The following is a 26751-nucleotide window of genomic DNA, read 5'->3' on the forward strand; positions in this document are numbered from 1 at the left end:
GGGGAAAAAAAATGAACAAGAAAAATCCCACTCGTCGGGTCTATTCACGAGCAGCAGAACCGGCCGCCTTTGCGTTAAATATCGAAAGACGACATTGGATTGAGTGATGTCAATACCGTCGTTTTCAGAACAGCCAACAGCTCAAGAAGTGTCCATTATTCTTTGTGACTTACCTGAGAGATACTGGCCTAAGTGATACGTGGTAAACATAATACTCTAACGAGACGCTCGGGAGGAGCGATTTGCGGTCAGGTCTGCCAGGCTAAAACCGCCTGTAGCAACAACATCGCCACCACCACACAGCCAATGTTCTCCAACATTAGCAATCATTTAGCTATGTTTACGTCATTAGCAACCATTAGCCGGTATTAGTTATAACCCAGCCAACACTAGCCAGGGCTAACGAGTGCTGGTACTATGCAAGTAAATACCATAGTCCAAGTCAGGCGACTTAGACCCGCTGTTGCGCTCTACGCAGCCTTCGACATCGGCCCACATCTCTCGCCAGAAAGCGGACCGCGTTACAAAATGCGGCTGACGGAAGAGTCGTCGTACTCGCTGTCATCCATGCATTCGCTAACCACGCGTACGAGGTGAGCGCGGCGCAAGTTTTCGATCTTCCCATTCGGTGGTCGCTCGCCATAGACAAGCACGAGCCGACCTCCTCTAAGCCAGCGCACTGGTCCCCTCTTTTTGGGTGTAACAAAGAGAACACCGCCAGCAGCAGCCGTTTATGGCAGCATAAACGGCGACGCGAATTCTTAGAAGATCGAATACCAATGCAATAGCGCGTCAAGTTTGGATTGGGGGGTTTGGATATGGCCTGGACGTTCCGGGTACGTTATCTACGAATACTGCATACAACGACATTAGGATCAAGATGGGGGTAGGAGTTTACATAACAATGCACAGATCACTTACCGCTCGTGTGGTTATAAAAATTACGGGTTACGAGCGTATACAAGCAGTACAAGTCAACGTTATTGGTGCTACGAGTAGAATAAAACTGTTTATTTATCTACAGTACATCCCTCAGTGTAGACGCGTTTTAGCAGGAGAGCGGGTAGAAATAACAAAACAAGAAAACGAAAACAACAAGATCTAAATGAGCAAACAGACAAACAGCTGAAGAAATGTTCACTATAAAACTAGGCATTCCTCATCTCATAATATGCGTAAGACAATATAAAAACGATGTAGTGCAGAAATAACTCATCAATTTCAAATAATTCATATCAGCTGAGTGAAGTAGACAACCTCCTCTGGCAATGTGTTCCATTAAGAAAGAGTAACAAACTAACACCATCTGCATGAAAGTGGCTCAAGTTATACTATACGACGTCTATACAGGCCGCAACGAGCACCACTGTCACTATACGCTTATCGGAAGCGTTAGAGTTGATGCAAATTGCTCCTCGTAAACGTACACAAGTGAGCGTAGTGGTCCAGCACTCGTTCCTAATGGCCGTACTAATGCGCGGATCCAGAAGGGATGTCCTGCACATCGCCGCACGCAATCATTACAAAATCATCACACGCCAGAAGCAGAAAACAGCACGCATAAACAAGCACGTTGGGCAAATATATACAAATTTCTTCATTAGAATCCCGGTTAGTTGGTGCTTGTTTTGAATGATACGAAAGTTAGTGCTTCGAAACAGATACAAAAAAACGGAGACATCGAAGGAAACACCCATGCACGTCGTTTGTGTGCGAATTTCCTGTCATTTTTTTTTTTTGCGCCGCACAACCTTAGTACTATTAATTCAAGAAGCTGTGCCAACTAGCCTGAGGGTGGATTCTCTTCGCTAACTGTTGAGTGGTTGAACCAGCGAAAGCTATCACCATCAATTTTAAGACATACTACTCACTGACATCGACGGCTGCGGAATTTGCAGCTCTTCGCGCTGCTTCTAGGAGAAATGTGGGCGAATTGATATGTAAGCATTACGAATGAAGCCGCGAACTGAAGGGACAAAAGTAAAGGCGCACAACACTTTGTGCTGGCAATCGCGAACAACGGCAGCGATGGTCTACATTCAGCGACTCCAAGGCAGCCCTACAATCTTTGTTACCAGCCCTGCTTCATGGACCGCGCACGAACAACTGTTATTCGAGGTCAGATCTATAATTGATACTTTATTTTGAGAAAGGACACCACATGACATTTCTGTGGCTACCAAGTCACTTCGGCGTGACAGGCAATGAATGCGCCGATAATGCTGCTCTTTCATCTCCTGAAGGCGGCAAGGATGAGGCCATACCCTTTCAAGGTCTGATCCTAGTAGGAAGCTTCGAGTGGTCGTGCAGAATATCACGCACCCCACATGGAATGCAGCAAGTAGGCAAAACAATTGGCAACACCACCGAAACACTTTATTACGTCTTATGATGGAAATTGGACTCCGTCGAAAAGAGGCCACTCTGCTTTGGCGGTTGTGGCTAAGAGTGGCTTTCCCGAAGTTATTTTCTTTCGCATTGGAATGGCTCACAGAGTATTTAGTGACGACTGTCGTAGCGAGGAGACCTTACCGCACAACATCTGCGACTGTCGTAACTACACTACGCAGAGACGATCGCTTGCAATCGCTCTAGCTCGCCTTGACTATACAGACCAGTGCCGGTAGCAACCATTAAAAGTCGTCGAGGATTAAGGCGACGATGACATTTTTAACATTTCTAAGGACAACAGAGAGAAATAGATGAAAAGGAAGCGGCAGGGAGGTTAACCTGGTGCGAGTGACCGGTTTGCTACCCTGCACAGGGGTGGGGATATAGGGGTCGGGAAGAGGACACAGAGAGAGTGAAATAAAATAAGAAAAACTAAAAAAAAAAAACGCACGCATGCACACACATGCAGGACGTCCTATCAGAGCCGTTCTGAAAGACCGGTTGAACGCAGAAAGCAAACTTGGACAAGCGGCTGTAGGCTGATAGTGATGCCGTATACCGCACAAGAATGGCGGAATGTGACGCTGTGTGTATAGGTCTCTTCGATTTGGCTTGCACTGCCTGCACTAGTTCTGGAAAGTGCCGTGGCGGTGCGAAGCGGTGCTGCGCCGGTTCAGCAAGTGCAGGTGCAGCCGGTGCAGCCGCGACACTGGCGACACTACCACGCGGCGGCTACCACCGAAGATGCAAGAGCAGGCCGTGTTGGTCGAACAGGCGACGCGGCGTGTATCGCTGGTGTTGTTTACCAAAACACTGCCGCGGCGGCACTCTTCGTAGCTGCCGTATGGAACTGCTCGACTCTGCAGCCAGGACGATTCGGACAATGGCGATCCTCACAGCGACTCCGAGGAGGAGTTTGACTAGGGACCATATAGTTTGACGGTGTATGTGTTTTGTCGCCTGCATGTTGGTACGTGAAGATGTAACTCCTGTTCCCGGGTACGAGAACGTCGTCGGCAGGTTCCATGAGTGTAATTTCAAGAGACTGTTCAGACTATCAGAGGCGTTTTACTGGTTCAGCGGAAAATTGCGCTGGTTTCGGCCTTCTATGAAAGCGTGTGCGATAGGCCATACAACAATAAAAAACGAAAGTATCTGAGGTCCTTTGACCGACGCTAAGACGACTTGACGCGAATGTTCAGCTATCTTGGAAAGTGTATGCTCGCAAATTTGTGTTCAAAGGGTTTTACTGACGCCGCCACTTCACGCTAGACTATAGGGAACGAATGTGACAATCCTTGTAAACCATTAAGACACACGTATACGCACGCTCACCTGATGAATACATTTTTAAACTCAAAAGTATTTCTAGAAGACTTCCTATCGCATCAGCTTCACGATTTCGCAAAGGCGAACTGAGAGAGCAGCATCGCGAATCGCGCCACATCTTTATTACTTTTTTTTTGTATCATTCATATTGCCGTCATGTACGGTGAATTTTTCTGCTCACGAGACATGTAAAAGGTCCGCCTTAATAGCTGCCGAAAAGACGTGGCTAAAATTACCCGTCAGAGTCAGCAGTTTAACTTGCTTTTGCACGCCCTGAACAACAACACGCAGCGTCGTCTGCTCCAAGCTTGGGAGGAGGAAGGGCGCCATGCTGCACTTCTTTGCACCTCCTTTTGAGCGAGTGCAGGCCGGCAGAGAACTCGTGCAGAACTACGCTTGCACCTTGACAAAACGAGGGAACCGGTGCAGCGGGCGCGCGCGGCACAAGCAAAACGAGGACGACGGTGCTGCACCCGCTGAACTGGTTCCGCCGGTGCAGCCAATGTGCTCTCTCTCTTTACAACTTTCAAACTTCTTCGTCCCTTTCACGGGTGTAGGGTAGCGTACCGGTAATTCATTGGGGGGCTGGGCAAGCTAGAACGCACCCCGCCCCCCTTTCGTTTGGTCGAGTCGACACCGTGGTCGAGTCCGAAAGAAAACGAGCTTCGTGGTGGACCTGAAGAATGAAAACGAAGCGACGACGCGCTTCTCACAAAGGCCTGACCCCGGGATAAAGGTCTTTGAAGGCGACATCAGGGGTCGCCATTATCGTGAAGAAGCATGCGTAGCCCTGCGCTTCAAATGATGACGCGAAAGGTACGGCTAAGTAAAGGTACAGGGCAGTATCGACGCCTCCTTTCACACGACTAGGCTTGTTAACATCCCACCAGTCTTTGCCCTCCGTCCTTTTTTCCTTCCTTGCTGCGTTGCACACAGGCGCTGCTCGAATCCATGGCTCGACCCTCCGGCCCACTTTCTCATTGTTCCACGCGCAGCGCAACACAACAGGTGCAGAGACGACCAGTTAACTGAAAGAAGCCACAAAACGTCGAAAACGGAAAAAGCAGAGCGGCAGAAAACAGAGACAGAGCACAGAGACGTGGCACTAACAACTGGCGTTTATTTCGGAAAAACCTTCCCCCCCAGACCGTATGACGCATGCGTGGATGACAAACAACAACCAAACAACCCAAAAGCCAAAAAGCACAAACAGCTAATCTAAGCAGATCACCTCTGTGCTAGAAACAAAAATTCTTTCCTAGTAAGATAAACCGAAGCCGCGCTAACGCATTTGTCTGGTCCAAGTTTCCATATATGGAATGCCTCAATGATCTCCCGTTCTCGCTGCGTCTTAGCCTTACCTAAAATTGTCACCTTATCAAACAGAGGCGAACAACCACACAACTTGCAGTGCAGCGGCAGGTTACCACCGGTGCCCGTGGGTAGAAGATTTTCATGCTCCCTCAACCTAACATTGACACATCGACCCGACTGTCCAACGTAAAACTTGTCACAACTTAAAGGGATGCAATACACTACACATGTGCAACACGTACGGTATTTTTTGGCATGTTTTATGTCACAAATCCTGCTCCTCGTGCCACGCTGCACAACCTTCTTACAAAGACTCGCGAGTTTGCAGGGTGCAGAACAAACCAGTTTTACATCGCTCCTGCCCGCGACCTTCTTCAGTCCATGTGAAATGCCATGAACATACGGCATGACCACAAGGGCCCTCTTTTCTTGATCACCTCCATCACTTCTGTGTTCTCCAACACCACCATCACTCCTGTGTTTTGCCTTGAGGCGCTGAAACCCATACTCAGCAACAGAGGTTATTAACGACTTCGGGTAGCCAGCCAACAGAAGTCTATTTTGCTGCTCAGCAATGCTCTCTTGCATATTATGAATGCAACTCTTAGTAACCGCATTTGTCAGACAAAGATTGGCGATACCTCTTTTGACCAGCTTGGAGTGGGAGGAATCATAAGGCAAAAGATTCTTTTTAGTCCTTGGACTATACTTCCAGCACACGTGACCATGAGGATGAAACGTGAGAGTGAGGTCTAGGAACCTAATGGAATTTTCCTGGGGAACTTCATGCGTGAAACGAAAATGTGAGCAGCATGCTTGAAATGCTGAAATGATGTTACCAATGACATCTAAAATACATTCACTCCCCCCAATACTAAGAAAAACAATAAAATCGTCAACATATCTAAAAATGCGGACTACCCGGTGATCAACAAGGCTTTGGCACAGGCGTCTGTCAAAATTGGCTAGGAAAATACTGCAAAGCACCGGAGCGACACAAGACCCTATGCATATACCGTTTTTCTGTAAAAACAATTTTCCATCAAAGGTGACAAAAGTCGCCGACAGATAAAAGTTTAAAAGTTCGATAAAGTTCTCAGTTGCAAGGCCACACGCACCTTGAAAAGAGGTCTCGCCATGCAATTCAATGGCCTCACGAAGAACAGCAAACAGTTCATTATGGGGTACAGAATAATACAGCTCTTCAATGTCCACCGAAAAGGCTGTGTTCGCTACCAGCTCTTCGGCCCTCAAAGCCTCAACCAGCACACTCGAGCTGTCAATGCCACACGGATCATCGGGAACGAGACCTTTTAGGGATCCTTGCAGAAACCTACCGACAAGTTTCTGCCACGAACCTTCCTCTGTAACAATGGTTCTCATAGGGCGCTCCGGCTTATGCGTCTTAAGCGTGAAAAACACAGATAGCACATCACCTTTGCTCTTCTTCACCGACTTCACTAGGGCCTCAAGGTGAAGCTGTTCCATGAGTTGAAGAGCATCCTTCTTGACCTTTGACGGTTTTAGGGCAACCCCCCTGAAGTTCTTGTCCAGTGCCTCACTTGCTTTTTGGTGGAAGGAGTCATAAGGAAGTACAACAAAACCACCTTCTTTGTCAGCTTGGATTAAGCGAAGGTCATTTTCCACAAAATACCGCACCACTGGTCGCAATAGCTTTTCCGACGAACCACTTGACACTGCAGACCTCCGAAGTTGGTCAATACCTTCCGACAGGCACCTTTCTTTTTCTTCAGGCGGCGCTTTGTGTGAAAACTCCCTCACGGTGGCCAGAAGCTGAGGGGGAGTTACGCTTGGGGCCAGGGCAAACTTGGGGCCTTTCTCTAACAGGGCGTGGACGTCAGAAGGTACCGACGCACCATCCATGTAGACCACGCCTCCTGCTTTTTGTTTTCCTTTCGCACGCTTCGGAACAATCCGAACAACGTCTAGCCAATGCGCTTCAATCAACACGCCGGCTCGATGACTGTGTTGACGAAAAGAGGCGGACCCGAGTACCTTGCTTTGACCGGTGAAGCACGTCACTCTGAGCCAGTACTGCCAGTGTCTCGCTTGTCTCCATGTTTCCGAAATCAAAATCTTCGAAATCCTCTTCCAGTGGCCCTCCGAAGGAGGGAGGGAACCAAATAAGGCAACGATATCACCTGGAGGAACACCATTCTTGACGCACTTGGAAAGGTAGCGTGCCTTGAGGGTGTGGTAAACGATGCCATCCACGCACACATTCAAACGCACACATTCAAACTTTTTGTTTCTAGCACAGAGGTGATCTGCTTAGATTAGCTGTTTGTGCTTTTTGGCTTTTGGGTTGTTTGGTTGTTGTTTGTCATCCACGCATGCGTCATACGGTCTGGGGGGGAAGGTTTTTCCGAAATAAACGCCAGTTGTTAGTGCCACGTCTCTGTGCTCTGTCTCTGTTTTCTGCCGCTCTGCTTTTTCCGTTTTCGACGTTTTGTGGCTTCTTTCAGTTAACTAAGTATGTACCAACTTGCCCAACAAGCAACTCTCCTGAACGTGTTTTCTAGTACCTTGGGCTCTTTCCTAAATAAGTTTTCTTCCACGGTCCGTTTGAATGTGTGCGTGGATGGCATCGTTTACCACACCCTCAAGGCACGCTACCTTTCCAAGTGCGTCAAGAATGGTGTTCCTCCAGGTGATATCGTTGCCTTATTTGGTTCCCTCCCTCCTTCGGAGGGCCACTGGAAGAGGATTTCGAAGATTTTGATTTCGGAAACATGGAGACAAGCGAGACACTGGCAGTACTGGCTCAGAGTGACGTGCTTCACCGGTCAAAGCAAGGTACTCGGGTCCGCCTCTTTTCGTCAACACAGTCATCGAGCCGGCGTGTTGATTGAAGCGCATTGGCTAGACGTTGTTCGGATTGTTCCGAAGCGTGCGAAAGGAAAACAAAAAGCAGGAGGCGTGGTCTACATGGATGGTGCGTCGGTACCTTCTGACGTCCACGCCCTGTTAGAGAAAGGCCCCAAGTTTGCCCTGGCCCCAAGCGTAACTCCCCCTCAGCTTCTGGCCACCGTGAGGGAGTTTTCACACAAAGCGCCGCCTGAAGAAAAAGAAAGGTGCCTGTCGGAAGGTATTGACCAACTTCGGAGGTCTGCAGTGTCAAGTGGTTCGTCGGAAAAGCTATTGCGACCAGTGGTGCGGTATTTTGTGGAAAATGACCTTCGCTTAATCCAAGCTGACAAAGAAGGTGGTTTTGTTGTACTTCCTTATGACTCCTTCCACCAAAAAGCAAGTGAGGCACTGGACAAGAACTTCAGGGGGGTTGCCCTAAAACCGTCAAAGGTCAAGAAGGATGCTCTTCAACTCATGGAACAGCTTCACCTTGAGGCCCTAGTGAAGTCGGTGAAGAAGAGCAAAGGTGATGTGCTATCTGTGTTTTTCACGCTTAAGACGCATAAGCCGGAGCGCCCTATGAGAACCATTGTTACAGAGGAAGGTTCGTGGCAGAAACTTGTCGGTAGGTTTCTGCAAGGATCCCTAAAAGGTCTCGTTCCCGATGATCCGTGTGGCATTGACAGCTCGAGTGTGCTGGTTGAGGCTTTGAGGGCCGAAGAGCTGGTAGCGAACACAGCCTTTTCGGTGGACATTGAAGAGCTGTATTATTCTGTACCCCATAATGAACTGTTTGCTGTTCTTCGTGAGGCCATTGAATTGCATGGCGAGACCTCTTTTCAAGGTGCGTGTGGCCTTGCAACTGAGAACTTTATCGAACTTTTAAACTTTTATCTGTCGGCGACTTTTGTCACCTTTGATGGAAAATTGTTTTTACAGAAAAACGGTATATGCATAGGGTCTTGTGTCGCTCCGGTGCTTTGCAGTATTTTCCTAGCCAATTTTGACAGACGCCTGTGCCAAAGCCTTGTTGATCACCGGGTAGTCCGCATTTTTAGATATGTTGACGATTTTATTGTTTTTCTTAGTATTGGGGGGAGTGAATGTATTTTAGATGTCATTGGTAACATCATTTCAGCATTTCAAGCATGCTGCTCACATTTTCGTTTCACGCATGAAGTTCCCCAGGAAAATTCCATTAGGTTCCTAGACCTCACTCTCACGTTTCATCCTCATGGTCACGTGTGCTGGAAGTATAGTCCAAGGACTAAAAAGAATCTTTTGCCTTATGATTCCTCCCACTCCAAGCTGGTCAAAAGAGGTATCGCCAATCTTTGTCTGACAAATGCGGTTACTAAGAGTTGCATTCATAATATGCAAGAGAGCATTGCTGAGCAGCAAAATAGACTTCTGTTGGCTGGCTACCCGAAGTCGTTAATAACCTCTGTTGCTGAGTATGGGTTTCAGCGCCTCAAGGCAAAACACAGGAGTGATGGTGGTGTTGGAGAACACAGAAGTGATGGAGGTGATCAAGAAAAGAGGGCCCTTGTGGTCATGCCGTATGTTCATGGCATTTCACATGGACTGAAGAAGGTCGCGGGCAGGAGCGATGTAAAACTGGTTTGTTCTGCACCCTGCAAACTCGCGAGTCTTTGTAAGAAGGTTGTGCAGCGTGGCACGAGGAGCAGGATTTGTGACATAAAACATGCCAAAAAATACCGTACGTGTTGCACATGTGTAGTGTATTGCATCCCTTTAAGTTGTGACAAGTTTTACGTTGGACAGTCGGGTCGATGTGTCAATGTTAGGTTGAGGGAGCATGAAAATCTTCTACCCACGGGCACCGGTGGTAACCTGCCGCTGCACTGCAAGTTGTGTGGTTGTTCGCCTCTGTTTGATAAGGTGACAATTTTAGGTAAGGCTAAGACGCAGCGAGAACGGGAGATCATTGAGGCATTCCATATATGGAAACTTGGACCAGACAAATGCGTTAGCGCGGCTTCGGTTTATCTTACTAGGAAAGAATTTTTGTTTCTAGCACAGAGGTGATCTGCTTAGATTAGCTGTTTGTGCTTTTTGGCTTTTGGGTTGTTTGGTTGTTGTTTGTCATCCACGCATGCGTCATACGGTCTGGGGGGGGAAGGTTTTTCCGAAATAAACGCCAGTTGTTAGTGCCACGTCTCTGTGCTCTGTCTCTGTTTTCTGCCGCTCTGCTTTTTCCGTTTTCGACGTTTTGTGGCTTCTTTCAGTTAACTAAGTATGTACCAACTTGCCCAACAAGCAACTCTCCTGAACGTGTTTTCTAGTACCTTGGGCTCTTTCCTAAATAAGTTTTCTTCCACGGTCCGTTTGAATGTGTGCGTGGATGGCATCGTTTACCACACCCTCAAGGCACGCTACCTTTCCAAGTGCGTCAAGAATGGTGTTCCTCCAGGTGATATCGTTGCCTTATTTGGTTCCCTCCCTCCTTCGGAGGGCCACTGGAAGAGGATTTCGAAGATTTTGATTTCGGAAACATGGAGACAAGCGAGACACTGGCAGTACTGGCTCAGAGTGACGTGCTTCACCGGTCAAAGCAAGGTACTCGGGTCCGCCTCTTTTCGTCAACACAGTCATCGAGCCGGCGTGTTGATTGAAGCGCATTGGCTAGACGTTGTTCGGATTGTTCCGAAGCGTGCGAAAGGAAAACAAAAAGCAGGAGGCGTGGTCTACATGGATGGTGCGTCGGTACCTTCTGACGTCCACGCCCTGTTAGAGAAAGGCCCCAAGTTTGCCCTGGCCCCAAGCGTAACTCCCCCTCAGCTTCTGGCCACCGTGAGGGAGTTTTCACACAAAGCGCCGCCTGAAGAAAAAGAAAGGTGCCTGTCGGAAGGTATTGACCAACTTCGGAGGTCTGCAGTGTCAAGTGGTTCGTCGGAAAAGCTATTGCGACCAGTGGTGCGGTATTTTGTGGAAAATGACCTTCGCTTAATCCAAGCTGACAAAGAAGGTGGTTTTGTTGTACTTCCTTATGACTCCTTCCACCAAAAAGCAAGTGAGGCACTGGACAAGAACTTCAGGGGGGTTGCCCTAAAACCGTCAAAGGTCAAGAAGGATGCTCTTCAACTCATGGAACAGCTTCACCTTGAGGCCCTAGTGAAGTCGGTGAAGAAGAGCAAAGGTGATGTGCTATCTGTGTTTTTCACGCTTAAGACGCATAAGCCGGAGCGCCCTATGAGAACCATTGTTACAGAGGAAGGTTCGTGGCAGAAACTTGTCGGTAGGTTTCTGCAAGGATCCCTAAAAGGTCTCGTTCCCGATGATCCGTGTGGCATTGACAGCTCGAGTGTGCTGGTTGAGGCTTTGAGGGCCGAAGAGCTGGTAGCGAACACAGCCTTTTCGGTGGACATTGAAGAGCTGTATTATTCTGTACCCCATAATGAACTGTTTGCTGTTCTTCGTGAGGCCATTGAATTGCATGGCGAGACCTCTTTTCAAGGTGCGTGTGGCCTTGCAACTGAGAACTTTATCGAACTTTTAAACTTTTATCTGTCGGCGACTTTTGTCACCTTTGATGGAAAATTGTTTTTACAGAAAAACGGTATATGCATAGGGTCTTGTGTCGCTCCGGTGCTTTGCAGTATTTTCCTAGCCAATTTTGACAGACGCCTGTGCCAAAGCCTTGTTGATCACCGGGTAGTCCGCATTTTTAGATATGTTGACGATTTTATTGTTTTTCTTAGTATTGGGGGGAGTGAATGTATTTTAGATGTCATTGGTAACATCATTTCAGCATTTCAAGCATGCTGCTCACATTTTCGTTTCACGCATGAAGTTCCCCAGGAAAATTCCATTAGGTTCCTAGACCTCACTCTCACGTTTCATCCTCATGGTCACGTGTGCTGGAAGTATAGTCCAAGGACTAAAAAGAATCTTTTGCCTTATGATTCCTCCCACTCCAAGCTGGTCAAAAGAGGTATCGCCAATCTTTGTCTGACAAATGCGGTTACTAAGAGTTGCATTCATAATATGCAAGAGAGCATTGCTGAGCAGCAAAATAGACTTCTGTTGGCTGGCTACCCGAAGTCGTTAATAACCTCTGTTGCTGAGTATGGGTTTCAGCGCCTCAAGGCAAAACACAGGAGTGATGGTGGTGTTGGAGAACACAGAAGTGATGGAGGTGATCAAGAAAAGAGGGCCCTTGTGGTCATGCCGTATGTTCATGGCATTTCACATGGACTGAAGAAGGTCGCGGGCAGGAGCGATGTAAAACTGGTTTGTTCTGCACCCTGCAAACTCGCGAGTCTTTGTAAGAAGGTTGTGCAGCGTGGCACGAGGAGCAGGATTTGTGACATAAAACATGCCAAAAAATACCGTACGTGTTGCACATGTGTAGTGTATTGCATCCCTTTAAGTTGTGACAAGTTTTACGTTGGACAGTCGGGTCGATGTGTCAATGTTAGGTTGAGGGAGCATGAAAATCTTCTACCCACGGGCACCGGTGGTAACCTGCCGCTGCACTGCAAGTTGTGTGGTTGTTCGCCTCTGTTTGATAAGGTGACAATTTTAGGTAAGGCTAAGACGCAGCGAGAACGGGAGATCATTGAGGCATTCCATATATGGAAACTTGGACCAGACAAATGCGTTAGCGCGGCTTCGGTTTATCTTACTAGGAAAGAATTTTTGTTTCTAGCACAGAGGTGATCTGCTTAGATTAGCTGTTTGTGCTTTTTGGCTTTTGGGTTGTTTGGTTGTTGTTTGTCATCCACGCATGCGTCATACGGTCTGGGGGGGAAGGTTTTTCCGAAATAAACGCCAGTTGTTAGTGCCACGTCTCTGTGCTCTGTCTCTGTTTTCTGCCGCTCTGCTTTTTCCGTTTTCGACGTTTTGTGGCTTCTTTCAGTTAACTAAGTATGTACCAACTTGCCCAACAAGCAACTCTCCTGAAAGAGACGACCAGCTGCGACGTGCCTCCGAGGCGCGCTGCAGGACAAAGAGCGCCGCCCTCGGTCCACTTGTGAGTCGACATGAAAAAAAGAGTCGGAACCTCTGAGTCGGTCAACGCCATTTGCAGCAGCTGCCCGCCCTGGGAGTCACCTTTTTCTAGAAACTAAACGAGAGGGCAAAGGGGGACGCGATGGCGCAGTGCGCGATGCAGCGGTGTCGCCGAAGGAAAGATATGGGCGTTGTGCAAAACTAAACGAAGCTTAGCTAAATGATTCTCATTTGTAATCTTCCGCTTAGTGGAGAGAGTAGAGTGATTAAAGCATGTAGTGAGTAAGTTGTGAATACTACAAAACGCGCTAGTTGGTTGCTATCTATCTATCTATCTATCTATCTATCTATCTATCTATCTATCTATCTATCTATCTATCTATCTATCTATCTATCTATCTATCTATCTATCTATCTATCTATCTATCTATCTATCTATCTATCTATCTATCTATCTATCTATCTATCTATCTATCTATCTATCTATCTATCTATCTATCTATCTATCTATCTATCTATCTATCTATCTATATATCTATCTATCTATCTATCTATCTATCTATCTATCTATCTATCTATCTATCTATCTATCTATCTATCTATCTATCTATCTATCTATCTATCTATCTATCTATCTATCTATCTATCTATCTATCTATCTATCTATCTATCTATCTATCTATCTATCTATCTATCTATCTATCTATCTATCTATCTATCTATCTATCTATGATTTCTTTCTTTCTTTCTTTCTTTCTTTCTTTCTTTCTTTCTTTCTTTCTTTCTTTCTTTCTTTCTTGCTATGATCGCCGCTGAGTGGGCGTCGTATCTTTGCCATGGTCCCAGACATCGCTTTGTTGCAAAATAGCAGCACAAAATTAGGTCTGTTCGACGTACACAGATGGCGGTTTAAATGGACAAGACCGTTTCTCGGGAGTGTTGAGCTAATGGATTTTATAGCGGTTCGTCCGAAACACTTCTTTATTTTTTTTTCTTTCTTTTCCGCGAACCAATCTTACTGCGCTGCGATCTCGAAATTTCTACTTTCGTCTGGCAAAATGTCGCTTACACTCTAACATGTCCGTCACCATCTTGTCTCTGAAGGGATGAGCTGAAATCCATGTCCTCTCATCATTTCTATATTATTTCCATCCGTCTCGTAACTCACTCTGCTCTTCCTCGGTGCTTTAAAACTCTTACCATGTTCGATCGATTCCGTAACCAGAGAGACAGCTGAAAGGCTCCGCGCCATCAAAGCACGTCGGTGTGCGCTCTGAGAGAGATTCCCATGCGGATTGTATTAAACCCATCAAGCCATCATTGCTGCACGCTTCTTCTGCTTTTTTTTTTCGTATCCACGGTAACGTAGTTTCCTTTCGCGTCTGCACTTTCCATTGCTTACTGACGTGCTCATGTCTCGGCAATACCGTGCAGTGAAGATGAAGCTGTCACCAGCCAGTCGGACGAGAAGCTTCGGTGGCCAGGTGCTACATAGCTACAGTCTGAAACACAACGACTGTGGCGTGTTTCCGGCTCCCGAAATTGAATCCGGTGCTTTCAGTACGCAAAAGTGTAGCCTTTGAGACTCGTACGTGGCTTCGCCTGGGGCGTTTGTTTGGACACCACATAGGGGGCATGTCGTCGACTCAGCGATAAGAGCGGCGAATGACGCACGAAACAGGAACGTCACGAGTACATGGCTGTGCGAATATTCGTAACTTTCGAATAATGAATCCAACGTTGTCGAATTTGCGTTCATCTTCGAATCGGACCGCCACTGTAAACGGGACTACGAATATATTCCGAACCGTTTTCAAATATTTAAAGGAGTCAACTGAGCGCAAGCAAGCATGAAATTGAGGCGAAAGCACGGCAAATTTTATCCGCGTGTCCGTAGTAAGGACATAAATTACGAGGAGTAATAAGCGCGCGAGACGTCGCTTAGAAAGCCAGTGCTTTCAGGCTTAACCGCGATCACGCGTGCCTACCCGAGTCCTGCGCATGCGAGCAACCTGATTGTCTTTTCCTAATGCCCCGCTTCTGCTAATACTACAAACAACACTTGATCAAGTCCAGTGTTATAACAGAAGTTTACTAACGTTGTGAACATATTACGGGGTCAAGCGTGGTTTGAAGTAATGCTGAAAACGGGACCTTTTTTTGTGCTACTGCACATTTACTCTTAGAAATGCATTCGCTGTTCCAGTCGTTCGTGGCACTGGCTATTCTATTCGGACTCAAGACCTACTATGGGGACACTCCTACAAAATCGAGACGCTGTAAATACTCCGAATGATCTCCGAAAATCGCGTATAATACGTACTTATCGGCTTGTATTAATGAGAACTAACAGACAATAACGCCAAGGAAAGTACAGGGGGTGTTATCTGTAGTATTTAGAATGTAAATGTGAAGAAAGTAAAGTGGACGAAAAGATGACTTGCCGCCGGCAGGGACCGAACCTGCGACCTTCGAATGACGCGTCCGATGCTCTACCACTGAGCTACGGCGGCGGTCATCCTCCCGTCCACTTTCTGGGGTATATATGTTGATTAAACCTAGGAGTGTTAGTCAGCGCCAATCGCAGCCATGGCGGCGATTGGCGCTGATGGCCATGGCAATATGCATCTATTGTTATTTATTGTCATGTTATGCGTTATGTTCTAAACCGTGTTATGGTCGCGGCGCTTAGCTTCAAACGGGATCTGCGTGATTGCGCTGCAACACGTGTGCATATGTGTATACACCTGGCTCTCGCGCGCACCTGTCGCCTTGAAATAAAATCTCGAGCTTCTGCGTGCCAAAGCCGCGATATCATTACGAGGCACGCCATAGTGGGGAACTCTGGATTAATTTTGACCAATTGGAGCTATTTAATGGGTATACGTAAGTACACGGGCATGTTTGCATTTCGCCCCCTCTTGAACTGCTGCCGCCGTGGTCGGGAATCGAACCTGCCTCCTTAAGCTTAGCAGCTGAAACATGCGTAAATTCGCGGAATCCACGGCGCGTTAGGGCATAGAAGAGAAAGGCATGCTGCGCATGACGAGACCTTGCCGTGTTTGTGAACTGTCACGGCGTCTCTGAGTCCCTCCCTGTGTAGCAATCCGGACAAAGTCCACATGGTGACGGTAATAAACTGCATTACTTGATTTCTGTTAACATTCACCCGTTGACCGGTCTGCCTTTCTATCTCTGTCTGAAAGGTGTACAAGTAACCCTGCCGAAATATGTCAATGACGCCAACGCGACGTGTTTGCCGCTATATCGCGTATATAGTATGTGGAATACACGCTGTACAAAACTCTGCACTGACTCCCCGTTCCCGCGACGCCGCTGCGTTTTCCGGACAAGTCAAAGCACATCTGCGCGCTCAGATCCGAAGTCGGATCTAATTTCACGCTGTTTTCTCTGCCGTTCCACCTCGCTCTCTCTGCTTTCGTGTTTTCTACGAGAGCGAACCGAAGCCATCCGTCCGATTTTCGTGCGGTGGTTTCAAAGAGCGGCCAGCACATGGCTGCTTTCACCCTCGCTTCGCAAAAATCTTTCTTTCTTTCTTTCTTTCTTTCTTTCTTTCTTTCTTTCTTTCTTTCTTTCTTTCTTTCTTTCTTTCTTTCTTTCTTTCTTTCTTTCTTTCTTTCTTTCTTTCTTTCTTTCTTTCTTTCTTTCTTTCTTTCTTTCTTTCAATTACTCTTGTTGATCTCATGTCACATCCACCACATCATCTGAACCCTTGTTTGTATGCATCCGATGAAGCAGCCTTGTTTACACTGAACAGTGACGGGAGTCGCACTTGCGCGCGTCGTGTCCTAATGAAACAGTAATGCAAGAAGTAAAGAAAATAAATAGTAAATTCGGAAGAATCATCCCAGCTTCGATGCGCATTTGGTGAACTCCGGATATGGAAAATTCGATTAATTTGGCCGGGCTCGTGAGGTGCGCATTTTATGATCCCGTCTTTTTCATTTTCCTGAAAGCGAAGCTCGTCTTTCTCAACCATAGGCAGAAAGAGGACGAATGCATCCGGCATGTACACTACACACACACACACACACACACACACACACACACACACACACACACACACACACACACACACACACACACACACACACACACACACACACACACACGCACACGCACACGCACACACGCACACGCACACACACACACACACACACACACACACACACACACACACACACACACACACGATGTGCCTCTTGTCTTTCCAAGTACGTTTGGCCCATTGGTAAAGCTTGTTCAGTGTGTGTGTGTGTGTGTGTGTGTGTGTGTGTGTGTGTGTGTGTGTGTGTGTGTGTGTGTGTGTGTGTGTGTGTGTGTGTGTGTGTGTGTGTGTGTGTGTGTGTGTACTGAGAGAAAAAGTGAAATGAAACGAGGGACGCGCCCTAAGAGCTAGTAGACAATAGTGATAGTACCTGATGATAAAGCACTCGAATACGCAGTTATAACGACCATGGTACTACAGTCTAACGACCCTTAATTAACAAACACACGAAGCAACATCAATCACATAATTAAGACACTCGTAAAACCAGCAATGACAGTTGCATACGACTTAATGAAGAATTTACTTTTACATAGTGCGCGTACCATGTCATCATCCGTTTAGCAGTGGATACAATCTACTTTAACTTCTAAGAATTCCGCCTTGCCTGATTGAAGAGACAGCTCGCAAGCTCGAAAGCTGTAAAGGAACGAATAAATCTCTATGGCGCTCAGGGGATTCGAACCCATGTCTTGAGGTTCAACGCGCAGGCCAGGATGATAACTTGCCAGTCAGTGCGGCTGTTATTCTAATTTCTTTGTATTACAGTGTTAGTATTATTATTACGTCACAGGGTTGTCTTGTTTCATGACTCCATAAAAAAAATCCTCGTAACTGAGTAAGCCCAGCGAAGAAATGATGCCCGCGTCTGTGTGTCGCCTGACCGCAGCGGCCGCGCAGAGAGAATCGGCGTCAGGACGACGAAGCAGGACTGCGAGGGTTGACAGCTCCGCTTCCAGCCGGGTAAGCGGATGCCGGGGCCTTTGTTTAGCTCCCGGATTAGCGAGCGCTGCTGCGACATCAAGAAAACAGAAACAAGAGACTGATGTTCTCCCTGGCGTTAATCCAGCTTATCTTACGCCCAGCCAAGGTAATCGGCTGATAGGATGTCTGATTAAAATTTGTCGCTGCTTCGAAGGAGCGAGGGACGCGCGCAAGAAAAGAAGAAATATGTCGGCTAGAAAGAAAATCGCACAAGTTGTTTGTGCCGACAGAAGGTCCCTGTTCCGCTTGTTTGGCTTTGCGAGGATTAGGTAACCAAGAGAAGGTAATTTTTGGCTAACTATCGCTATGGAAGCTGCAAGTGAGGTGATTTCGTGTGCGTGTTTCCTGAGCACGCTGTTTGCGTCCTAGAAATTGGCGGTAGGTCCGTGTCCTCAGTGACAAATGCATTAGAGCCCGAGGACTGGAATGCATCATGTCGCTACAACGGCGACGGGAGCGGCTGCGTACATGCATGGCTCACAGATTGAATCCGCCCCATTCACTTTCCTGCGCTGCCCTCTGCCCTTTTGGTAGGGGCCGGGAGAACCGGTATCGCCAGAAGCAAATTTACCTCCGAGATGAAGAGAGATTTCGGGATTTTTCTGCTAGGGGAGAGCGCATGCGCAGGGGCGTCGTGAAAAGGACGGATTAGGTGGATGGAGTGGGGAGGGGTGGTGATGATGGGACACGGAAGTGAGGTCTCCTTTCAACAAACAAACAAACAAACAAACAAACAAACAAACAAACAAACAAACAAACAAACAAACAAACAAACAAACAAACAAACAAACAAACAAACAAACAAACAAACAAAACAACGAACGAACGAACGGGGCAAACTCGTGTTCCCGAGAAGCTCGGGCCATCCTGCATATAGCACCCAAGCACTGGCGCTTTGGCCGTCCTTTTTTGTACCGTTAGTTGCTGTCTTGTTCTTACTTGGCGCTAATGTAGACTACATAGTGACGCTGTTTTCGCTTTAGCTCGTCGCCTACTAAGCTCTTACGCACCGACGGCGTGTATCAGCGAAGGGTTGACTCGCGCTGTTTGTCTCTGTTCTTAATTCCTTCCATGCGGTGCGGTGCCTTGCCGAAGTATCCTGAGGCACCTTCTACGCTGTTGCAGCGCTTACAGGGCACGCAGAAAGGCACATTTTGCAGTACAAAGCGCCTTTCTATGTCCGTGTTTTTGCATGCGCTACAAGAAGGAAGAGGATGGCATACCAACGAGACCATTTAGCCACCCTTACCGGCATCTTATCACAGTTTATATAGAGAATTGAGGCGGCTCACTGTGATGTCGTCAAGCGCTGGCCTGCTACTCGGAGTTTTATGGAAGGAAACATTATGGCGACTCGGGCTATTTGGTAAAAGTTAGTGTTGAAGGGAATCATGAAACGCACTGTGACACAGGTGAATGAAGGGGGGAAAACAGGAAAGAGAGGAAAGGCTAGGATGTTTAGCATAACCGGCATGCTACCCTGCACAGGGGAGATTGAAAGAAGAGTGAAGAAAGGGAGGGGGAGCACACACACGCAACGTCACAGTCCGGCAGTCTTGTGCGGTGTACGGCATCACCACTGACGGGCACGCATACAAACGCACGCGCGAACATACATGAAGTATTGTTGAATCCCCCCTTGAAAAAAAAAAAAAAACTTCTGCCTACGCCCGTAGGCATCACTATGAGCCTACAGCCGCTTGTGGAGGTATGTTGTCCTCAAAAATGTTAACAATGCATTCGTTGCTTTCATTCTCGATGACTTTTCAGGATGACATCTGAGAATAATTGCTAGCGACATCCGTCTGTGGTCCAGGCGAGCGAGAACGATTGCGAGTGATCGTCTCTGCACAGCATAGCGAGGACAGTCACAGAGTATGTGCTGCAATGTGTCCTCTATGACAAATACGTCACAAAGAGCGTTGTCGTCCGTTCCTGTACGAAAAAAAAATGACTATGTTAAGGCCACTCTTAGCCATAGCCTTCGGAGGAGTCCAGCTGGCATTTGAAACCGTAACGACGCGTTCAGGTGGTGTTGCCGATAGCTTTGGCTACTTGTATTCAGTGTGGAGTGCGTAATGACACCGATGAAAGGTTGCACATAAATGGATAGCACAGCGCTCCACTCGGATCTGCAAGGTAGCGTTGAACACAAAGATTAAATCGGTATAGCCACGTGGGAAAGAAAGGGTAAAAGAAACGAGGAACAATCGATTGCGGTATAAGCGCTTGGCGCTTCGAGCAGTGCACGCAAGAGCGAAAGCTTCACCGGCTGTATGCCATTTCGCGATTACTGTCGTGGCCTATTGTAAAACGACCATGCACGCCCACGCAACAGTCTCGAACAACCGGCGACTCTAGCGTGGGTGTGGCTACTTTTCCGAAATCCCGGCTTGCGACATCGGCCAATGATTTGGGGCGATACGAGGACCGTGGGTGTCAGCTGCTACCGTGCTTCAAGCGCATCGTGGACGGGTAGACGACACCTGTTCTGTGACTTGTGGCAGAGAGAGATAGGCAGAGAGAGAGAAGGGGCGGCTCTCTTTAGAACTGCGTCGCACAATCGCTTGAAAAAAATCAATGTAAAAATGACGACTGACTCTATGACCTGTCAGTACAAGTTTAAAAGGGAATAAGCCGAACGTCGAAAGAAGAATGCCGAAATATTTCGCATGACAGTGGAGAACTGTTTGCTCACGTGTTCTCCTTACGTCAGCCGTATAAATAGCGAAATCGACGCAGACGGCGATAGAGGCCCAGAAGTGGACAATGCAGTGAGCACAAAAATACGAGCACACATCTTGATCAACCTATGCATATGACATAGCGTAGTACACGTGCATAACCGGATGACCGTCCGCCTTGGTATCACAAGGCAATGAAAGTGCTTCAACGTTTTTTTTCTTTTTTTTTTAAGGCACTAATATTTGGGATCAGTATTGAGCAATCTACATCGAAAGTATGTGTGCTCTGTTAAAACGAGAACTTATAAACTCAACAAATGCAGGACTGTACATATGAATATATATTATTTTTGTTTCTTTTTTATTATATTATGTTTTTTTTAATTCCGACGACCAAGTGGCAAGGGGTAGCCGTCGCCAAGATAACGCGACAACTCCTTCGTTTATTTGTTTATTTCAATAATAAAGAAAACATCACAAAAAAGAAACGATGTACTATTTTTTTTCAGGGTGTCGGAACGAAATGTTTTTCGTTTCGGTTTCAGTTTCGTTCCACCGCAAAAAGTTCCGTTCCGCTTCTGCTCCGGAACGAAAGAAAAATGTTCGGTAACGGTTCGTAACGGTTTTTTTTTTTTTGTATGCAAAAATTTGTAGTTCAGGAGATCATAAAACACATTGGATTTGTGATGTAGTTACTTGCCCTCCTAGTAAGAAAGTGGGACACGGGTAAAACACGTTCTTCAGAGGAGCGGACGTAACTGTACACGAATTCCTACCAACTATCGCAGAAACCAGTATTAATTTCAAAGTCATAGTATTTCTTTTCTCAAAAGACAAATATGAATTTTTTTAGTAGGCTCAATGCTTTGTGTCAAGGGAGCGAGCACGATCTCAGAAGCAGCACGTAATTGAGTGTACTCTCTCATGTGCGAGACCGCGGTTCTGATAAAAAGATCGCCAGGCCTGCGCGGAACACGCAGCGCAGTCACAGCGAAAGCTGGGAGAGCGGGCTTTGTAGAGCCCGTTGTAGAGTCTCTTGGGGCAACTAATACAAGTACACACGCAAGGTACCCACTACGTCATAAATCATCGCAGTTTTTCTTAAGTAGCAAAGTTCTCACTAAGCCATTTCTTGTCATTCCTCGGAGAATCGTGGTACCCGCTACACCTGTGTAAGTCATTATGTGCAGCTTGTGCTGTGGCTGATGATGATGAAGAATTATGGCTGAGCACTTTGAAGTTGGCGGGAAGCAGTGTTGCGGAATGGCCGCCTCCATTCCACTCCAATTCCATTCCAGGGAATTAGAACTTACCGCAATTCCATTCCTTTCAATTCCTCGGAATGAAAAAAACTTAGCCCATTCGCACTCCGGGAATGGCCGGGCAGTTCAATTCCATTGCAGTAATTCTTCAACGTAGGAAAGGCATCTTGATAGTTTTATCGAATTAAGAATGAACGCCCCATAAAGCTGATGTCATCAGACGCATTAAGAAATGCAAAAGTACGCAAAACAAGTTACCAAGGTCAAGGAATAATAGCTTGACGACATATCTCGTGCAGTACAACCACCTTACTAATTCCCATAGGAGCAGTTCTCCCGCTACCTATAGTATTTGCATGGTCAGCATGTTTGAACAAATGGTGCTGTTTTAATATTGTTTAAGCTTAAACGTATTAGTGCTAAAATAACGACATAGCGTATTCTTATACAAAAGTAGTATTCAAGAAGACTAAGCACTTTTGCCACGCGTCTGGAGCGGTCGTGAATACGGACAAATCTAAGATTTGGTTAATGGGGAACAAAGCCCTCTAGATCTGCTGGTATTAGTTGGAACCTGTGCACCGCTAGGACACCTTGTGCCTTTGCATCGAATACGAAACACTGGGCCGCACTGCTCTACAGCACTCACGCTTGTCAAGCGCGCCTCGCCAGCATGGATGGGGTGAAGAGAACTTTCTGTGTTCGCCTGTGCGCAGGTATGCAGTGTCTTCCTTGTCGCAGAAGGTTATTTACATGTGTCAGGTACTAAACTGCTCGTGAGATAAAGATCAGGCTGTGCATAGAGTATTCGCCACTTTCGTGTGGGGGCATCAGTGGGAACCAACGCGCAGGGGCAATTTGTTTCTCCCTTCGGTATCTGCTGGGATAATCCATTTGTTTGTACACTAACTTATGCCTCGGCTTGTAGTAGGCGCGTTGCTTATAAATGTACCGTGCTTGTAATTAGCCAAGCCATTTTAAAAATGCTGCTTTATTGTTAATTTCGAGGCTCTGGCTTCCTAATGTTTGAAAACGTGCTTTATTTTCGGAAAAAGACGTAATTCCATTCCCATTTCATTCCTCCAAGCGTTGTCCCCATTCCATTCCGGGGTCGCGAAAATGTGGAATGATTCTGGAATGATTCCAATTCTGGTGGAGAAACTCCGCAACACTGGTGGGAAGCATTAAACCATAGACTCTTTGCGCTATTAGCATTGTGTGATGACTGGTTGTTATTTTACTCTTCTGCCACGCTATATTACACATGTTAACACGATTCCTTGCCCGACATGACGCCTGTGTACAGTATTCTTGCGAAGGAGTTACAAGCACCAGCGTAGCACTGTGGTGGAAGACTCGACTGCCACGCAGAGGGCCGGGTTAAAATCCTACCCGATCACAGAAATTTGTTTCTCATTTATTGTTTTCTTGTATCATGTGATAGCGGACACGGACACTGGCGCCGACGGGCAACTATGTCGCCAAAATCAGCTGTTGTGATCTCATAACAGCTTTCGCTGTAACAAACTTCAGCGCCGACAATTCCCTCTCTACTTTGGCCTACGTGACAGGCGCGCTAAAGTCCACTTGCGTTAATATAAACATCTCTGGTTGCCACTGTTTTCGTTTTTCTCACAATTTCAACATATCTTTGCTTTGGAATTCCTGCCTGAGATATGCTCACATTGCATGACCTCAGTTGTTCCAGAGCGCGAAGTTTTCTCATGAACTGAAAAACGATTGAAAAAATTTCGGTTTCACTCCGGAACGAAATAATAGATAAAGTTTCGGTTACATTTCCGTTCCGGTCAAAAATATCGGTTTTTTTTTTTCGTTTTTCGTCTTCGGTTTTTGTTCCGTTCCGACACCCTGATTTTTTGGCACCTTCTTCTTGAGAGATTGTTGCTCGAACCAGACTCCAGCCCGACTGTGATGTGTTGCGTACGCAACAACAAATCGTAGACAGTGCACTGGGCTCCTGTCGAGCTGCCGCCGCTCTCATTTCGAGTCTCGGATATGGTGGTGCTGTGTATCTGACTTCGACAGCTGATCGACACAGAGGGGGCATTGATTGATCGAGGGCTCGCTCCTTTGTTAGACACAGCCCAATGAAACAGGCAATGAAGCTAAGGAATACACAGGGCACGTTGTTCGTAGCTTTCTCACTGAAGTGTAGTAATAATGACATAATTGGAAAGGAATATAAAGTGGATGAGAAATCGGCTCGCCACAGGCCGTAGATGCAACCTTCGGATAACGCGTCCAATGCTCTCTCTACCAAGGGAGCTAAAGTGGCTCTGTTAGAGCGTCCACCGATTGGTGTCTGCGTTGTCAGTTGATCCCATTAGCTCATTGGTTTGGCTAAGCTGGTTCAACGAGCGCAGAAGACCAAGCTTGTTCGATCTTCGTGCAAGGAAGCTGTATTCTTTCGTACGCACGCTTGTCCGTAGATCTACCACGAACGCCGTGCCCTGGGTTACGCGTGCTATCGGCGTCTATCGGTGACTGCTATAGTTTTACATTTACATTCCATTTGAACGTGCACGGCAGCATTGATGCGTCCGCTTAAACATATTTATTTATTTATTTATTTATTTATTTATTTATTTATTTATTTATTTATTTATTTATTTATTTATTTATTTATTTATTTATTTATTTATTTATTTATTTATTTATTTATTTATTTATTTATTTATTTATTTATTTATTTATTACCGTTTTTTCGTTCCTATTGACTGACTCAACTCGGCACTCCGGCCCCTCTCTTCTCTTCCACCCCCGTTTTCGCGCTTGCCCTTTCCTCCTCCTCTCTTGTTTGGGTTGGAGGAGAGGGTACGAAGCGTACAAACACACAAACACACGCTAAGGAAAGCGGTTGCAGCCTCGAACAAAACACAAGACCGCTCGTCGAAACGTTGGCTCCAGCGACGCTCCGTGTAACAAGAACTTTTAATCTCTTCGACATTCCTTCTTACCCTGAACTTATCTTTGCCGGTGGCTTGCGCAGATGCAGCTAGGAGAAGGATCAGTGCTTATTTGCTGGCGAAAGAGAAAGAGTTCACGATTGGAAACCGTACATCGGAGTGTATGCAAGAATACGTGTACGTAGGACATGTGTACTAACAGGAGAGCCTCGTCACGAAAAGCACATTTGCCGAAGATTAAGGGTGGGCTGGAGCGCATTAGGCAGGCACTCCCAAATAATGTCACGAAATCTACCATTGTCATTCAAGCGAAATATATACGATCACTGCATACTGCACTTCTAACATATGGGCACGAAACATGGAGGATAACAAAGCAACGAAAGGAAAAGTTGAGGACCACGCAGCGTGCAATGGAACGAAAAATGATAGGAATAACATTGAGAAATCGGAGGACGGCAGAAATTGTCAGGGAACAAACAGGGCTAGCGGATATCCTGGTTGACATCGAGCGAAAGAAATGGACCTGGGCTGGCCACGTAATGCGTAGCACAGAACAAACAGTGGACAGTTATAAGGGCAACAGATTGGTTGCCGAGGGACGGGGGAAACGCAGTCGAGGAAGGCGGGGAGTTAGATGGAGTGATGGAATTAAGCAGCTCGCAGGAATAAAGTGAGAGAGAGAGAGATTAAAGATAAAATAAAGGCAAGGAAGTTAACCAGGGCTGAGGCTACCTGCACTGGGGGAGGGGAAAGTTAGAGAGAAGGTGAGAAAGGTCACTTTTGCCGCCGACGTAACGGCAGTTCTGCGTTTCTTTAATTAAATGTGTTTAAGGAGAGGTTGGTGCCTATACATGGCTCCGGCTACTCCCCTTGCTTATTAATCTGCGCCTAACATCGCAGACGGTGAATCAGTCCCGTGACTGAAATTAGAGCAGCGCATTTGTTGCTCTACGCAACTTTTATGCGCGGTCCCTTGCAACCAAAATCTTGTCGACGGTGAAGCCACGGTGATGCTGCAATAGTGTTCTCGAGCCTCTGGCGGCTTGCGAAGGGAATCGGCTCGCACGGGACAGGGCAAAGTGGAGATCACTGGGCGAGGCCTTCGTCCTGCAGTGGACATAAGTGGGCTGAACACGATGACCATTCCACGCTCTCAGTTCGTGCACTCGTTGCGATAATAAACGATATTGGGCGTTATAAAATTCGTCATTTCGGCTCGGCGGATGTTGTTACGTAAGTGATATCTGATTGGCGGCACCGCCAGCGAGTTGGAATGGACGTGTGTTGGGCGAAAGTTGAACCAAACGGGGACGCGGAAGGCAGAAAAAAAGAAAATAAAGAAGAACAGAGCATAACGATAAAAACCGCAGGAGACGCACTTTCCCGCGCGTCCTTGTTTTCCCGCAGTTTGCTCCAAGACGGATCGGTCGCCCCACATCTGCGGTCGAAAACAAAGGCGCCGCCTTTCTTCGACGGCCACCCGGAAAAGGTCGCAGTTCACCTCGGCTTTCTCGGTGCGCCTCCTCTCTTGCGCGCTAGCCGTGCGCTTCAGTTCACCCGTTACGTAAAGCTCATTCAGAGGGTTGCACCACCACAGTGTACGCGTTGTGTAAGTCTAGTTCGACTCCGGTGCAGCGTGATAGGAACCAAAAAAGGAAGAACCCGTTCGTTGCACGTGTCTTTTCTGGTTCTTGTTCCACATTAGTGACTCACTGGTCAAGAGAGAGGCGGTTTTACGCTTGTTTTTATTAGGTTGACGATGACGATGATGAAACCCGTCACGTTGATCGAGTGGTTATAGTGCTCGACCGCTGACCCAGAGGTCGCGGGATCGAATCTAGGCCGCGGCGGCCGCATTTCGATGGGGCCGAACGCTAGAGGCCCGTGTACTTAAATTTAGGTGCACGTTAATAAAGAAGTCCAGGTAGTCGACATTAATCCGG

The 26751-nt window shown here is 47.0% G+C and overlaps 1 protein-coding gene and 1 non-coding gene across 3 annotated transcripts in view; one reads left to right on the forward strand and one right to left on the reverse strand.

Moving 5' to 3' along the window:
* LOC119400460 (ras-related protein Rab-37) overlaps positions 1–26751 on the forward strand; it is a 115705-nt gene that overhangs the window by 11004 nt on the left and 77950 nt on the right. The window lies entirely within an intron of this gene.
* On the reverse strand, positions 15321–15392 carry Trnat-cgu (transfer RNA threonine (anticodon CGU)). The gene has a single exon. It is a non-coding gene; the product is annotated as a tRNA-Thr (tRNA).

The sequence above is a fragment of the Rhipicephalus sanguineus genome, chromosome 7, assembly GCF_013339695.2.
Source record: "Rhipicephalus sanguineus isolate Rsan-2018 chromosome 7, BIME_Rsan_1.4, whole genome shotgun sequence".
In the NCBI taxonomy this organism is placed as follows: domain Eukaryota; kingdom Metazoa; phylum Arthropoda; class Arachnida; order Ixodida; family Ixodidae; genus Rhipicephalus; species Rhipicephalus sanguineus.